The sequence below is a fragment of the Canis lupus genome, chromosome 6 (assembly GCF_048164855.1).
Source record: "Canis lupus baileyi chromosome 6, mCanLup2.hap1, whole genome shotgun sequence".
NCBI lineage: Eukaryota > Metazoa > Chordata > Mammalia > Carnivora > Canidae > Canis > Canis lupus.
The window spans coordinates 76,031,602-76,050,148 of record NC_132843.1 but is presented as its reverse complement, the minus strand read 5'-3'; the positions used below and the strand labels follow the sequence as shown (position 1 = coordinate 76,050,148).

Genomic DNA, 18,547 nt, shown 5'->3' with positions numbered 1-18,547 from the left:
AATAGCTGGTTCGAGATCCTTTGCTTCTCCACGTCCCTTTCTCCAGGTCAAGTGCCGTTGAGCAATGGGGGTGAATTGAAGCAACTGTTAAATTGTCCTATACACACACGCTTTTGAAATTCACATCCTCTCATGGAGGATTTTGGAGTATACTGGGAAATAAGGCACAAAATTGTCTCTGAATATAGTCTAACTGAAACCAATATTTAAGTGAATGTTACAACTTGGTTTACCTGCTTTATCACAATGATCATTTTGTTCTAAAAAGAAAAGCATAGGGCAGCCCTGGTGGCTCAGTGGTTTAGTGCCACCTTCAGTCCACGGTGTGATCATGGAGACCTGGGATCGAGTCCCACGTTGGGCTCCCTGCGCGGAGCCTACTTCTCCTTCTGCCTGTGTCTCTGCCACCCCCACCCCTGTGTGTGTCTCTCATGAATTAATAAGTAAAATCTTTAAAAAATAAGAATAAAAGCATAAAGAAATGAAAATATTAAAACAAAATAAAAGACCAACTATTTGTTGAAGCCCTACTCTTTGCACCAAGCTTGCCAGATATTTCACATAAATGATTTCTGATCTGCACAGCAACACGGTGTTATTATGCACATCTTACAGATGACAAATTAAATCCCTCTGCGAGGAAATAGATGTAGTAAAGTTTATGGACTTTTGCTTTTCTTAAAGCATCTCTGTTCTAGACATCCATTTTTGAAGCACTAATTGGGATAATAACCAAAGGAAAAACAACAATTCTTTAATTTTTTGCCATACTCATTAGATATGTGTACGTGTAGAAGTTTTCACCAAATATACATGTATTATGATCACAGCATTGGTATGTTCTTAATCACAGAGAAGGTTTATGGTTTGTCAACTCAATTGTATTATCCCACAAAACACTGTCTTGCATGTGGATTCATCTACTATATCATTCTCTTATTTTTACTTCCTTTCTCACAATATTGCTCACAAATATAGTAGCCGGCAACGGTACAAGCTTGTAATAAAAAAAGGTACAAAATGGAGAGCTTGCTCTTAGGACATGAGACATAAATCAACTGTTGCCAGGAGAAAATAGTGTGTAAACTTTGAGAAATATGTAATGATAAATCTTTTCCCTCTCTTCCCGCAAAAAGAGAAGTGGCTCTCATAACATGGTGTGGCCACCAACAGGGCGATGCAGAGATACTGAAAAGAAATGACTACTTGGTACATCATATCAGAGCATGAAGATTTTTATAATTATCTTCTTATGGGGTCTTTCTGGCAGCCAACAATTTTCCTCTAGAGGGTTGATCGGAGAGCAAATGTTTTCTACCTCCTTGAGAAAAATTCAACTAATCATTCTTATACTTTTGTGTTTTTGTTTTTGTTTTTTTCAGATGCTGGCTTTCCTATCACATCTTCAAATGTGATGTCTTAGTGTCACTTCCTGAGAGCTTTCTAAATTCTAAACTCTTTTTCTAAATTTTATTGTTTTGTTTGCTATGCTATACATGCTGTTATTCCTTTGTGTGTGTGTGTTTGTTTTCTGTTTTCTTCATTAGAATGTTAGCTCCATGGAGAAAAGGAGGAGACCTTGTCTCTCTGTATTTCCAGGGTCTACAATATTACCTGTCACGTCGCAGGTGCTCAGTACATACTTATGGGAAGGAAGGGGGAAAATGTCACAACAGAAACATGAAAGGGTGCTGTGTAATCACAGGGGCCAGGGAAAGTGTACCAGGGAAAGCCTCGTTGAAGAAAAGGCACTTGAGATGACTTTGTTGGTGAATGCAAGTGAAGGAAGGATATTATCTGCAAAAGAGAGAACTAAAGCATGAGGGGTATTGACATTCTCTGTCAATAATAAGAAAAACATGAGAGGATGTGGGACAGAAAAAATGGGGAGGATATAAAGAAATATTTATTTATTTTAATTTAAATTCAATTTAATTAACATATAATGCATTATTAGTTTCAGAGGTAGAGGTCAGTGATTCAGCAGTCTTATATAACACCCAGTACTCATCACATCACATGCCCTCCTTAATGTCCATCACCCAGTAAGTGACCCTCAGTTGTTTCCTATGATTAAGAGTCTCTTATGGTTTGTCTCCTTCTCTGACTTCATCTTGTTTTATTTTTTCCTTTCTTCCCCTATGTTCCTCTGTTTTGTTTCTTAAATTCTACATATGAGGGAGATCATATGATAATTGTCTTTCTCTGATTGACTTATTTCGCTTAGTTTAATATCCTCTAGTTCCATCCATGTCATTGCAAATGGCAAGATTTCAATCTTTTCAATGGCTCAGTAATACTCCTATATATATACATATATATATGTGTATATATATGTGTATATATATATGTTGGAGTTTATATATATATTATTAAATATATATATAATAACCAATGGAAAATATAATTATTTCCATTAAATATATAAATATATAAATTTATCTATATCTATCTATATCTGTATCTATATCTATATCTGGATATCTCCCACATCTTTACACATTCAACTGTTGATGGATACCTGTGATCTTTCTATAGTTTGGCTATTTTGGATATAACATTGGAGTGAAGGCTCCCCTTTGGATCACTACATTTGTATCTTTGGGGTAAATACCTAGTAGTGCAATTACTTGGTTGTAGGGTAGCTCTATTTTCAACTTTTTGAGTAAACATCAGACCGTTTTCCAGAGTGGCTGCACCAGCTTACATTCCCAACAGTGACTTCCCCTTTCTCTGCATCCTCACCAACATCTGTCATTTCCTGACTTGTTAATTTTAGCCATTCTGACTGGTGTGAACTGGTATGTCATTGTGATTTTGATTTGTATTTTCTTGATGCTGAGTGATGTTGAGCATTTTTTCGTGTGTCTGCTGGTCATTTGTAGGTCTTTATTTAATAAGTTTTAACTTTTGGAAGCATTTAAAGTTCCTGTGTCCAACCTGAAAAAATTCAATTAAATACTGTAGCTGCCCTCTTAACTCCACTATCAAGGGTATTTATGAATTTAGGTTTTCCATTTATTTTTGTTTTGTTAGTGATGGTGATTTTTTTCCTTCCTTTAATAATCAAGCATTATCATTTAAGCCATGAAATGTAGTATTTGGGGATGCCTGGGTGGCTCAGCAGTTAAGCATCTGCCTTTGGCTTAGGGCCTGATCCTGGGATCAGGGATCGAGTCTGGCATTGGGCTCCTTGCATGAAGCCTGCTTCTTCCTCTGCCTGTGTTTCTGCCTCTCTCTGTGTGTTTCTCATGGATAAATAAATAAAATCTTAAAAAAAAAAAAAAGAAATGAAGCATTTGTGTAGAAAGACAGCAAAGGAAATTAGCATTTATTCCCAATGCCCTTCCAATACAACTTTTAAAATGGATTTCTTATAATATTTGGTAAAGCCCTTTACAGATGGAAAGCCAAATTTTATAAGGACTAAGTCATTTGCATAGTGTCAAAGAGAGGTAGGATTTAAACTTCTGATTTGTCTGACTCTAAAGTCCATTTCTTTTTACTGCATTATTTTAGGAGTTAGGATACTTATTGGGTAGAGTTTCTTATGTAAATATGATGATATGCACATGAATGTTTAATTCTGTTCTTTCCAAAATTCCATGAAAGACATAAAGAGACAGCAAATAAGCATATTTAAAAATGCTCAACATCATTTATTATTAGAGAAACTGAAACTAAAAACAATATCTAGAATGGCCACTAGAATGGTCAAATGACAAAAATTAGCAATACAAGATATTGACAGGAAGTCTCCTTCATACCCTCACCAATAATTCTTGCCTGTGTTTTACCAGTTGTATTAGTGTTTTCATATATTGGCCTTTGACTGTATAGTTTCTCCTTGTTTTCTATCTTAGGTTTCTGCTTCTGCCTTTTTCTTAATTCGACTTGCTCTGAGTTTAATTGCTATTTACTTTTTCATGTATTTCTAATTTATTAATTTAGGACTAAAATTTCTATTGTAAGCACAGTTTTACTGCATTTCCTATAAATTTATTTTCAATATCATTCAAATAAAAATATTTCCTAATTTTCATGGTGATTTCTTCTTTGACCTATGGAAAATCCATAAAAATCAATTATATCAAATTGTTAACTGTATTATTCAGAAATTCTATAGCATTGGGGATTTTTCTACTATTTCTCTTCATTGAGATTAATGCACTGAAATCTCCTATAGTGAATATGAATTTCCTATTTCTTTTTTAGTTCTGACAATTTTCACTTCTATATTCTGAAGCTATGTTCTATGTTCATAGAAATTTAAAATGGTTACATCGTCCTGCTGGTTTGACCCTCAAATATTCATAAAATATCCTTTTTATCTTTAGTAATGCATCATACCTTATGAGACTACTTTTACTGTTGTTGTACAGCTATGTCAGTCATATATCTCATACATGGCTGGTGGGAATGCAAAATGGCGCAGCCACCTTGGAAAACAGTTTCCAAGTATCTTATTAATTTAGACATACACTTATTCAGCAAATCCACTCCTAAATATATCCCCCAAGGAAATGAAAACATAATATCCACACAAAAACATGCTTGCAAAATTCATGGCTTTATTCATAATGCCAAACACTGGAAAAAATCCAAATGCCCATCAGCTGGGAAATAAATTTTAACATATCACACATTGGAGTACTACTCAGGAATAAAATGGGCAAATTATTGACCCAGTGAACAATATGGAGAAATCTTTAAAGTATTATATTAAGTAAGAGAAACCAGACACAAAGACTATCAGTTGTATGATTCAATTTTATGATGTTCTAGAGAAGGCAAAGTTATAATGATGGAAAACAGCTCACCAGATGAAGGGAACTAACTGTAAAGGGGCATGAAGGAGTTTCATGGAAATATTCTGTGTCATGATTGTGGTAATAGCTATTGACCATATGTGTTTGCCATGGAAATTGGGTTAATTTTATTGTATGTAAATTATACCTCAATAAATTAGACAAAAAAACTCCTAGAAAAAAAAGGACAAAGAGGAATTCAATTGTCAGACTCACAAGAGCCAGGAGAGAGGTTGAGGAGACAGCAATAAATACCCATATACATACACTCATACATAAATGGAAGCTAGACTGCACATGGGTCAGTTGTGATAGACTTAGCTTACCAGAATTAGCAAAACCCCTTTCTTACAGGGGAAAGAAACCTTAGAAGCAAGCCAGTTTATGTCATAGAAGCCCCCAGTTAGAGGCTCCAGGTACCCAAGTGGTGCTGAAAATGGAGAAAGGTTGTTTGGAAAACTTACCAAAAGCAGAGTTAGATTCTCATCTCCCTTCTTCCACCCCAGGAAACTACATAACTGCCCTTCCCCCATGAAGGCGATTCAAAGACATAGACACAAGTAGTGGTGGTGTGGGAGTGGCCGGGTCTGCTCTGAAAATGAGAGGATGAAGTGAATATCTACACAAAGAATTGTGAGACACTCCTCAACCTCATTTTCAATTCAGTTCTAAAAAATGCCGGCAGCCAGATTTACTCCCCATGCAGGAAACAATTATTCCTCTTGACCAGCCTGAGAGAAAATACTTACAAATGCTGATATTGGCTGTCACTCATTGAAATGCACTGGCCTAATCGCTCAAGAATAAATCCTAATAAGCTAGAAAGCTCTGAGACATGAAATAAAAAGTGCTTTTAAATAGCTCTTTTTAAGCAAACACAAGAGTATATATGAAATATATATAGGCATATAGGGCATTACTGTTCATTAATTATACTTTAAATTATATTACTATTATAATCTAAAGAATAATTATAAACAAACATCCCCATATCTTATACGTATCTTCAGCTGAAGAATCAACAGTACCTCTTTAATATGAACAGATTGTATAATATTAACACATGAAGGAAAACCTCTAAGATAATCTTTTTTTAAAGATTTTATTTATTTATTCATGAGAGACATACAGAAAGAGAGAGGCAGAGACATAGGCAGAGGGAGAAGCAAGGAGCCTGATGTGGGACTCAATCCCAGGACACAGGGATCATGCCCTGAGCCGAAGGCAGATGCTCAACCATTGAGCCACCCAGGCATCCCAAAAACTTCTAAGATAAAACATTAAGACCAAAACTCACACACACAAGAGTTTTTTTTATTAACTGGAAGAGACAAACGATTCAAGGAATAGACAACAATTTATGAAAATTTGAGAATTAATATACTCAGAATTAAGAAAGGATAGTGCAGCAATGGAAAAAGTATAGGTGATTATTAAAATAAACTTCTAGAGTACAAAAGAGGTCTATAAAATTTAAGATACAGGGGATCCCTGGGTGGCGCAGCGGTTTGGCTCCTGCCTTTGGCCCAGGGCGCAATCCTGGAGACCCAGGATTGAATTCCACGTCTGGTTCCCGGTGCATGGAGCCTGCTTCTCCCTCTGCCTGTGTCTCTGCCTCTCTCTCTCTCTCTGTGTGACTATCATAAATAAATAAAAATTTTAAAAAAATTTAAGATACAGTGATAGAAATAAAAAATTCAGTTGAGTATTGAAAGATAATGTTGAGGAAAATCTACCAGGCTCAAAAGAAAAATACTAAGACATTGGAAATGAGAGGTAGAAAGTAGGGGAATAAAGGATCAGGCGAAGAGTTTCAAAATAAGAGAAGAAAGGAAATGGGGGAGGGGTGAAGACAGTAAGGAGAGGAAGGAGATTCAGAAATTTAAATTTTCAACTTCCACGCTCACCTTTCAGGAAGGTATGCTCCATGAAAGTGAGTGTAACCAAGAAGATGAGAGACATGAAACCTAACATACAAGGGATCTAATAAATAAAAAAAAAGCAAGACATTTTACCCAAAATTGCTCCCTGGACTATACATATGCTACCAGCATAGAGATTAACCAGTACTGAGAGCAGAGAGAAGGTGGAGCTCTGAGAAGAAAAATGCAGAGTACGTATATAGAAGAGAGGTAATGGAAAACTAAACAGAACAAGCTTTTTAAACCCTTACTAGTATTAATTCTAGGGAAAATACTGTGCAAGAGGGGAAATGAAATCGTAATATACTATGTAATATACTATGTAGTTGCAGAGTTCTTTATGATAGCAATAATGATCATAATATAATAATTTAGGTAAAACAGTAGAGTTGCATGTGTGCTGGGGGCTGTGGGTGTGTGTGGTTGAGAACTGCAGGAAAATTATTTATTTATTTTATTTATTTTTTTTTGAGAACTGCAGGAAAATTAAATCTACTTTTACCCTAGAAAGTTCCAAGAGTTGATGCCTGGTGGGGAGGGGAGCCTGGTGGCTCAGTTGGTTAAGTTTCTGACCCTTGATTTTGGTTCAGGTCATGATCTCAGGGTTGGGAGATGGAGCCTCACCTCGGACTCCACCCTGAGTATGGAGCCTGCTTAAGATTCTCTCCCTCTGTCTTTGCTCACCCCCTACCCCCTGCTGCCTCCCATGCTCTAAATAAATAAATAGATAGATAAATAAATAATAAAATAAAATGAGAGAAAAACTCAGCCTATTATTTACACATATGTAAATAAAAACAGTAGGAAATAACTGAGAGTTTTAAGTAGTTGCTTCTGGGGAGTGCAAAGTAGGAGTAAAAAGGAGGAATGGCCATGGTGAAAAGGAGACTATTGTTTCCCTTATAACCTTTAGAGACTTTTATAGTATTACTGAATAAATTATAGTACTACTGAATAAATTGCTGAATAAATAAATATTGGCACCATTTGCACCTTTGCTTCCTGGGTTTATTGTGCGTCCATAAGCAAGATGCTAACTGGCCCTCTTGGAAATGCATGTAGCCCATGACCTATACATTATTAACTGACTATGGTGAATAAGCAAAGACAGTTGCCTCTCAAAAAGAAAATTATATTTCTCAAACATATAAATGAATCGCAATTTATCGCATTTTTAAAAATAACTAGGGACACTTGGGTGACTCGGTTAGGTGTCTGACTCTTGATCTCGGCTCAGGGAATGACCTCAGGGTACTGGGGTCAGCCCCGTGGAGAGTCTGCTGGAGATTCTCTCTCCCTGTTCCTCTGCCCCACCTCCTGCTCATGCTTGTTCCCTCGCACTTTTTCTCAAATAAATAAATAAATCTTTAAAGAAAAACAACTGAATAGCCACTAAAGAAATAAAAGCAAACTATGTACTAACCAATGATGTCGTGAAGTAAGGGTTGTAATTTTTCCATTTTTGTGCACCTAATGGAAAAAATCTGTCATTTATATTATTATATTATACCTGGTATATTGTTCAAACACTCGGTTGACAGTAAAGTAATTTTCATAGGAATAACACCTTTAGAACAAAATGTACATGGACACAACACACACAAAACCTTATAGGACTACTTAAAACTATAATTGGAGTAATTTAATTCCAAGGGAAAAGACCATTGAGAATTTTACTTCCAGCTTCCATTTGAGACTTAGATCCAAAGCAAGAAACTTTGCTGGTTATGAAGTGTAATGGACACTTTCAGACCAAGTTATACAGGCCACCAAATTGTTTCCTTGCAGTAAAGTTTGCCACCTACTGGATATTATAAGAAGTTCTAGAACTGTGGGTTTCAGACTTTTTCTTTTCTTTCTGTAAGTACAGCAGTACTCCTTCAAGCAAAATCTCATGAATAATCCCAAAATACAATATCGGAATATGGACCAGCTCAGGTGAAAGAAGGGAAGGAAACCCTGCCGCCCATTCAAGTGGCTTCCTGCCCTTTAAGGAGATACCTCCAAGGAGCCCTAGGGGCTGAGAATAGCAATTTGAAAATCTCTGTCCAGGGGAAAACAAAATATTTTCTATGGTTTTTGAAATTCTTATTGTATTTGCTCTTTGGGTACTGTTAGGGCCTATATAGGTGCAAACGTGTATATACACACTATGTACTTACTTTCATCAGATATTTACATGTTTGTATGCATACCAATATTTTTCAGAGAAGTGAAAACTAATTTGGCCAGTTTCAAAGAAGATGAATGCCCAAGAATTTAACATATTTATTTTGTGTGTGTATGTATACGTGCAGGTGTATTTTCTAATAATTCAGTGTACCTGGAAAACAGCCATAGTGGTATTTCGCTCAGTTAGAGGGTGGAATATATTTATTCAGAGCAAAGAAACACTGCAAGGTGATTTCAGAGAAGAGCATTTTAGTTTCCCAGAGATTATTATAAACAGTATTTGTTCCTTTGTCCTTGACGGTTTTAATGCACTTACCTATGAAACAGGTGAGTAACTCTCTGATTTAAAAATCATCAGTCAAGAATTTGAAATTCTTGTCAGGGTTTTTTTTTATCAATATTTTGGGTAACTTTTATATTAGCCAACCATGAGCGATCTGCCACAGTGGATGAGAGGACAGTATAGTGGGGAGGACCAAAGTCCCTAAAGTAAAGCACACTTATACCAAGTCTTGCCCTGCCATTCACAGCCTGTTTTCTCAGCTGCTAAATAAATAAATAAATAAATAAATAAATAAATAAATAAATAAAAATAATAATAAAACCTACTTCTTAGGCTTTTCTCAAGGATTATACCACTAGATTTAAATGGTTGATGGACATATCCTAAGTGCTCAATAAATGTTAGCTCTTATTGTTGTAGGATGTTTAGAGATAATTTTGCATTCTTAGTACAAAATTTACTAGATAAGTACAAAATATAGCAATAGCAATAACAGTAACAACCCCCTCCCCCAAAAAAGAGTACAATCCACTAACACATTTTCACTGCAGGAAATTTATTTTGGATAATAAGCCCAAGTACATCCTTATATAGGAAGCCTGTTGATGAGCTAATTCAACACACCAAAGACATTTTTCCCATAAAGTACCCACACTTAGGATCAAATGAAGATAAATGTCAACCAGAAAAATTCTGTTCTCCAGGATTCGGTTTCCACAAGAAAATATTTAACATCTCACTCTGTATTTTGAATACCACTTAAAATGTTGGCTCAGAGAAATATGGCATGAAGTGAGAATTGTGAAAGGCTTTCACTGCTCAGAAGATCAGCTCTATATTTGTGCTCTCCCCAGTGCCTGTTTATGCACAACAAATGCTCAATGAATATTTCTAGGGTATTAATTGCCAAAATCCTTACCTTAAAGGTTTCCCTTGATGTATAAACCTTACATATGCATGTGTACACCCATGCACACATACACAAGCATGTTGGGTTTGTGTTTTGTTTTTTTCCATGTTTTAAAATACCTTCTTATCACAACTATCCCTACCCTTTTCTTGGGATTTACTAACCTAATTCTCCCCATATAATTCTCTAACTACCTCCATCTCTCTCATTTTTATTGATACTAACCTTAAAAGTCAAATCTATCCTCTGTCAGCAGAAGGGATGGAAGAAACAATTGTTAAAGCTCATATCGAATTAAAATGGCAATTTTCAATACACTTCATGTGAGTTAGATTAAATACTAATCAGTGTACTCCCAACAGTACAAATAAAGCCGTTTGCTCTCATTGCTCTGGGACGCAAATTTTATTGTGTTTTTTCCTCAAACTACGAGAGATGAGGAGGGACTTGGGGAAGCAGATGATGGGATTGGGAGAAGGATATGCTAGCTGTGGTATGGAGTGATGTTTTAAACATGCAAAGGCACAGGGTTTTTTTTTCTATGTTGATATACATTTAATCTAATTTCATTTAAATAAAAATGGGAAAGGAATGGAGGAATTGTGAATAAAAATTTGATATTTCCAGCAGCAGCTACTGAATGGTTTCTGACATTCTTCCACATAAAAGATCTTTTCCTACAGATGAATTAATAAATAAACATTCACTAATGAGTTGTTTTTACTTTATTTCACTTTTGATTTGCTATTTTAAAAAAGATTTTATTTATTAATTCATGAGAGACAGATAGAAGAGAGAGAGAGAGAGGCAGACACACAGGCAGAGGGAGAAGCAGGCTCCATGCAGGGAGCCCGACGCAGGACTCGATCCCAGGACCCCAGGATCACATCCTGGGCCGGAGGCAAGTGCTAAACCGCTGAGCCACCCAGGGATCCCTGATTTGCTTTTGTTAAAACAACAAACTCGTGTCTTTACATAGGCTTTTTGTTTATATCCTTGATGTTTTTTAGAATACAGTTTTATATATTTTATTAAACTACTTTGCAAAAGCCACAATTGATTTCTATAAATTGAAACACCATTGCCTTAAAAAAGGGGACTTAATTGAGCTGTCAAAGAAAAATTTATTCTTTATTCAAGATTTACTCTCTTCTCAATTCCCTGTAGAAATTTGATTGGAGGACTCTTGACATTTGGGTGAATCACCTAACATTTTCAATCATAGTTCGGATTTGAAACTGCAAATACTTGGTGCCTTCTAGGTTTTAAATCACATCCATAATGAGTCGTTAAGATAGATGGGATAAACAATACTACTGGAGATAGAGTAGAAATTTCCAGATCTAAGAATTTCAGTTTAAAAGAGGAAAGTGGCTTGTTGAGTTTTCTTTGGCCAGACTTTCTTCAGAGAATAAAATTTCATCCTGGGTTTGGGGCCGGGTAGCGGGAGAAATGAGTGCAGGAGGGGCACATCTTTATTCAGGATGTAGCCAAAATGGCTCACACATTGAATAATAAATGAATGAGGAAGAAAACTTGAATTCTCATTTAAGCCTTGCTGTGAAGTTCTTAACTTTCACCTCTTTTGATAAAATCAAGCAAATCATCAGATAAATCACTGACTTTGATGTATGATGTGACGGGATCCACATGGAACAGTAAAAATAAGTTGATGAGCTCTATAAGACCTTTCCTTTGCTTTGCTTTCCTATGGCCTCTGAAAAATCAGGCAATCGTTTTCTTAGAGTGGACTTCAATACTAAACAGAGGCCAGTTTCATGTAATGTCAAGAGTATACTTTTACGGTCACACAGAGGTTTAAATTTTAGTTCTGCTATTTGCTATATCTGTGGTTTTAGCAAAACTGGGCCTCAGTTTCCTCATTTGGGAAGGACATGCATAGTGCTTAAGAGCTGGACTTTGGAGCCAGGGTTTGAACCTAGGCTCTGCCACTTCCTAACTCTATGGGTTTTATTAAGATACTTAACTTTTCTGCACCTCAGTTTCCATTTCTGTAAGAATGATACCTACTTCATAGGTCTATCGTGGAGATTAAACTAGTTCATGTACATAAAATGCTTAATAGTACTTGGCACAGAGTGAATATTAGTAGCCATTATTATTATTATCATTATTGTTATTATCATGAGGAATAAAAAAAGATACATAAGTTCCTTGTAAAAGTCTAAAGTAATTATTTAATCAATATTATTTCCTTTCAATGCAGGGTCCAATGGTTGGGACCTTCTATTTTCTAGCAAAGTACCATGTACCTATTTGATGCTTTGTTGGTGCATGCTAATAAAAGAATAAATCCAAGGAAAATGAGATTATAGAATATTGTGAAGAGAGTGTTTAGTTTTTTGTAGTTCCAGGAAATACAAGTTTGTTGTTAGTATACATTGTCTGAGAATCTTGTCTCCTAATCCAGGCAGGAGCCCAATATTGACAACTGTATATTTATCACAGTTAAGTCACATGCAAACTCTGAAACATGACTTCCCTGATCCAGTTGAAAAGACTGTGGACAAATTTCATCGGTGTCACCTGTATCTCAACGTCTTTCTTCTATTATCTCCTCTGTAGAGTCCATGAACTTATTGAGAAACTTTTCCACGAAAATATTTTAAATCCAATCTACAAGACCACCATTTTGCTAGGTGCTTTTACATAAAGCTTCTGTTCATCAACATTATCACTGATGAAATCAGGGGCCTGCTTCTCTAAAGATTTCTTTTACTTTCAAAGCTTTCCCATGAGAATCAAACCTTCTGGGTCTTCATCTACATAGGCCACACGCCTAAGCCCTGGGTCAAGATTGGATCTGGTGTTTGTCCTTAGGGTTGGAGTGATGGACCAAATGCACACTGCAACCACGCACACTTAGCTCAGAGAAGATGCCCTGCCCTTTGTCATCCTTACAACATAACTAAATAATGCAAATTGTGAAGGTCATTTTTACTAAATGTCAATCATTGAAAATGTTAATAAGGGTCTAATTATGTTCCTTTGACATTAAATTCATTTAGAGCTAATCAAGCCTAGACTCTCTGACCTTATTATAATCCATGTATCTTTTAGTAATGACAGACTTTTCAATGACCTCTTTTACTTATGGAATAGACTTACATTTTTACTAAGCTCCTTTGCCTCTAGCAAATTGAAAATCCCACTGTAAAGCTAAAAATATTCTAAATAAAAAGAAAAAAGTTTCCACTTTATGAAGCCATCACTTTTTTAAGTGATCAATGATAACAAATATAATTTCAACATTAATTATAAAACCATTGTACAGAATAATTTAGCCACATGATATTTTAATTGTAAAAAGGGGCCTGAAAGTTCTAATATTATCCATTAGATTTGTACCAGAATGTTAGTAAGTAAATTATATACAATTAAACAACAACAAAAAAATACACATAATTGGTATAATAACTGAAAATAGCCCTTCAAACGTTAGCCCATTGCCCTGTGTACCAAAATGGTATGGACCATATAAGAATGAAACAAGGGATGCCAGGGTGGCTCAGTAGTTGAGCATCTGCCTTCAGCTGAGGGCATGATCCCGGGGTCCTGGAATCGAGTTCTGCATTGGGCTTCCTGCTGGGAGTCGGCTTCTCCCTCTGCCTATGTCTCTGCTTCTCTTTCTGTATCTCTCATAAATAAATAACAAACGAATGAATGAATGAATGAATGAATGAATGAAGCTTTCAGTAAAGAATGAAACAAAAGTGAATAATCTTTCAATTTTATTATTGCTATTATACAAATCTCTCCAATCTATAAGTTCCTGGAGATAAGTGCGTAAACCTTAGTGTTTCATTTAATGCCTATAGAAAACTTATGGGGTTGGAGGTATTATATCCATTTTATAAGAAGTGAGCTGCAGGAATGTTAAATAACTTCCCTAGGTTATGCAGTTAATATGTGGTAGATTAGGGTGCCTAGAAGACTTCAAGACTAAAAAAAAAAAAAAAAATTAAAGGAAGATAATAGAATCAGGAAAAAGAAACACCTCACAATCATCTAGATCAGCACTTCCCAACTTTATCAATCATATGAACCACCGAGGATCTCACAGAATTGCCTATTCTGATCCAGCAGGTCTGGGATGAGGCCTGAGACTAGACATTCCCAATACGCTCGCAGGGGATGCCAATGCTTTGCTCCTCTTTCATAGACTACATTTTATTTTATTTTATTTTATTTTATTTTATTTTATTTTATTTTATTTGTTTTTAAGATTTTATTTATTCATTTGACAGAGAGAGCAAGAAAGCACAACAGAGGGAGAAGAAGAAGAAGCAGACTCCCACTGAGGAGGGAGCCCAACCCTGGGATCACGACCTGAGCCAAAGGCAGACACTTTACCAATGAAACCCCCCAGGCGCTCCCATAGACTACATTTTAAATAGCAAGTGGGGATCCCTGGGTGGCGCAGCGGTTTGGCGCCTGCCTTTGGCCCAGGGCGTGATCCTGGAGACCCGGGATCAAATCCCACATCGGGCTCCCGGCGCATGGAGCCTGCTTCTCCCTCTGCCTGTGTCTCTGCCTCTCTCTTTCTCTCTCTCTAACTATCATAAATAAATAAAAATTAAAAAAAAAAATAAAAATAAATAGCAAGTGTTGATCGTCTAATAGAAATGCAATGTGGATGTAATGTTATGTATTTTTTTGAAAGATTTTATTTATTTATTCATGAGAGACAGAGAGAGAGAGGCAGAGACATTAGGCAGAGGGAGAAGCAGGCTCCTCACAGGGAGCCTGGTGAGGGACTTGATCACGGATCCCGGGATCACACCCTGAGCCAAAGGCAGACACTCAACCACTGAGCCACCCAGGTGTCCCTAATGTTATGTATTAACACATACAATGTTAGATCTTCTAGTAAAATCTATAAATAAAAATTAAATTAAAAACTAAAAATAAACAGTAAAATTAACTTGAATCATAGATTTTTAACGAAATACAACTAAAATAGTATCATTTCATTATGTAATCGGTGTTAAAAATTAATGAGACATTTACTTTTTTTCCTACTAAGTCTTTGAAATCCTGTGTGTATTTTAAACTTACAGCACATGTCGGTTCCAACTATTCCCATTTCAAGTGCTCAGAGCCACACATGACTAATGGCTACTATATTGGACAATGTAGACTGAACGGTCTTTTCATATTTTTGTATAGGGAAGTTAAGGCTTAGAAAGATAATGTGTGGTTACAACTCTGAATAAGACATTAGTCCTTGATGATTTAAATTATCTTCTTTTATGGCTTGATTATAGTAATAGCCACAAATAAAGACATTTCAAAGTACTTTCTGAGAGTTTATTAATTATGGTATATATCCAAATTTTGCATATCCTTAGAAATCTACCTTTTCCATGAGTATTTTCCATATCTTTGCATTCTTGTTGATCTCTTGGCCTGAGCAGCTTATCATTGCTGAGACACAACTTTACACTTATCTATGTATCTCCCTAATTGTTCTGTTTCATGTGTGGACACTTGCCTTTACAATTAGCAAGCAAACCCTTTAAATTCAGGAACTGTAAATATGCTTCTTTAGTATGTTTGCATATATGCTTTGTGTATTGGGTCTTGATCCCACCTAGAACACTAGCTCCTGAGTGGTGTAGTAAATACGTACTGATTGTTTGCTGATTAATTGGTTTTTGTCCCAAGGAAATTTATTCTGCTCAATTTATGGCTCACTACACTTGAACAGAGGGAGAATGATTTGTCTCTGCCAGGTCACTCTACATTGTGGACTAGATTTGGGGAAAACCCAGGTTACTGTGGTTACTGGATAATTTGGAAGACATTGTGAATATATTTCATTTGCTTTTTATTCAGCTAAAAGCCCCATGGTACTGAGCTTAGCAAGTACAATGCCATTGTGCCTTTGGTCTGGATAAGATTTTGAAGAGTTTATGAATGGCTCCCTGCCCAGTGTGTTCTGGCACATGCTGTTCTGAGCAGGGCCTTGGTGTATACAGACATGCCTCAGCTCATCTGCACAGCCCCATGACACACATGGAGAATGGGTCTTGATCTCCTAGGGACCTATTTGGCAAACTCTATCCCAGAATGCTATGGCAAGTGCATATGTAATGAATTCTGAGGCTTCATTACTGAGCACAGAACACCAGGGAAATGAGAATACCACAGCATTGTTTGAAAACTCAGAGGGAGATGCACGGTTGCTGACATCTTTCCAAGAGTTGAAATAGAATATGTCATATTTGGAACTGGCAGCTTAACTAAATAAAAATAATAAAAGTATAAGGATAGCTTTATTGTAGAAAATATGTGGAAGTGAAACTTCATGTGAAGACATAAAGTATCATCCCTTAGATGAAATCACCCATACTCAAAATATGCCAATAATCATTTCTTTTAGGAAGGCATGGATATGCCTTTGCACTTAAATTATTTGGGATTAAGTGGAAAAATAAGAAAGATGAATCCAAGCAAATAATTCATTGTCGAAATCAATAAATAAATAAATAAATAAATTTTCCATTAATATTTTAATAATACAAAATGTTTTGATATGATAATTTAGTTTTAAAGTAAATACCATATTTATTCATCATTATATATACTTTCAGTATCTGGCATGGAGTAGGTAATCAATAATTCATTATTGAGCTGAACCAACTAAGCTTAATCCCAATCTCCCTAAATTTAACTGATTATGTGACTAAATTTAAGGTTTCCATATTTTTTTCTCTTAAAATATCCTATCCAGCCTATCACCATTCATACCATTCTTGTATGATGTGCTCCTCATGCATCCCCATTGATCTTTCACTTATGGGGGCTCCTGGATGACACTTTTGTGTGAAGTGGGAGCCTTCATTTTCTTGCTTGTTTATGTTTTACTATGTTAAAAGTTAATAAGTTCAGGGATCCCTGGGTGGCGCAGCGGTTTGGCGCCTGCCTTTGGCCCAGGGCGCGATCCTGGAGACCCGGGATCGAATCCCACATCGGGCCCCCGGTGCATGGAGCCTGCTTCTCCCTCTGCCTGTGTCTCTGCCTCTCTCTCTCTCTCTCTGTGACTATCATGAATAAATAAATAAAAATTAAAAAAAAAAAGTTAATAAGTTCAGAATGATTCCATAAACTTCCTCTTATAATACTTAGTAAATTTTAAGTTAAATAGGAACCTAATGCCTAATGTAAAGCACACTGAATAGCGTAACAAAGGGTGAGTAATCAGGCTCCATTTGTTAGAGCAGAAAGATCACCACCTACCAGGGAACTTAACAGGTATAATAGTGCGTACAAGGTTTTACTAAAGCAAGAGCCTTCAGGTAATCCATGAGAGAATTAATATGTTATAATGAGGAATATTTACTGCTTTCCACATTTTAGGGTAATACAATGAAAGAAATAGCTCTAAGACTATTTTGATGTCATCATGTAGAAATAGATTAAGGATGCTATCAAATATTTTCTGAAATGAAGGAACCTAAGATCCTATCAGCTACAGCCAGGTCTTTAAAAAAATTTAAATGTTTTATCTTTACAAAATAAAAACAGTATTTTAAGCTTCCATCAAATGAGCCAACTGCTATTTATCACTCAAGAGGATGCAAATCTTCTGGAATAAAAAGGGTTAAAAAGACCCTTAAAGAATCTATTTACCTCAGGACTATTTCTAAAGCACCCTATCATGTTGTTATAGAAACCACTTGCAGCTGAAAATCTCCCATCATGATTATTGCTATAGTAACCACCAAAAGACAAGAAGCTAGGTTTTCATCCATTTGCTATCATCTCCCCTCCTCAAATAGTTTTGCTTTTAGATATTCCTATGTTGCTGGAAACAACAGGAAAAAAAGAGTAAATAAATTTAGTGGGGGAAAAAGAGAGAGAGAGGGAGAGAGAGGGATGAAGAGCAAGAGAGAGGGAAGGGGTGGGAGAAAGAGAAATGAGGGCAACACTACAAGCAATAAAGAGATCCAAGTTATTTCATTTATACTTTATAGAGAAAAGAAATTATCAGACAGCCAAATCATTTTTTAAAGATTATTTATTTGAGAGAGAGAAAGAGAGGAACACAAGCTGGGGGAGGGGCAGTGGGAGAGGGAGAGGCAGAGAATCCCTAGTAAACTCTGTGCTGAGTGCAGAGCCTGATGCAGGGCTCAGTCCCACAACCCATGATATCATGACCTGAGCCGAAATCAAGTCAGATTCCCAACCAACTGAGCCACCCAGGCGCCCCCAAATCAGGTTTTAAATTGGCAATCAAACTTCTTTATTTCCATCTTTTCAGACTCAAACTCATGAAAGTAAGATGTAAAACATTGCTGTTCTCATATTTTAAAACCATCATTGAACATTTTGGAGAATTTCCCAAATGAATATATGCTTTTACCTAGTGTCTGTCCTAGTTTAAATAAAATTAAATATATAAATTTCTTGTAATAGTTTCTTATGA

The 18,547-nt window shown here is 36.1% G+C and overlaps 1 protein-coding gene across 1 annotated transcript in view; it reads right to left on the bottom strand.

Moving 5' to 3' along the window:
- Positions 1-18,547, bottom strand: part of CRB1 (crumbs cell polarity complex component 1) — a 213,444-nt gene that overhangs the window by 143,058 nt on the left and 51,839 nt on the right. The gene's annotated exons all lie outside the window — the stretch shown is intronic.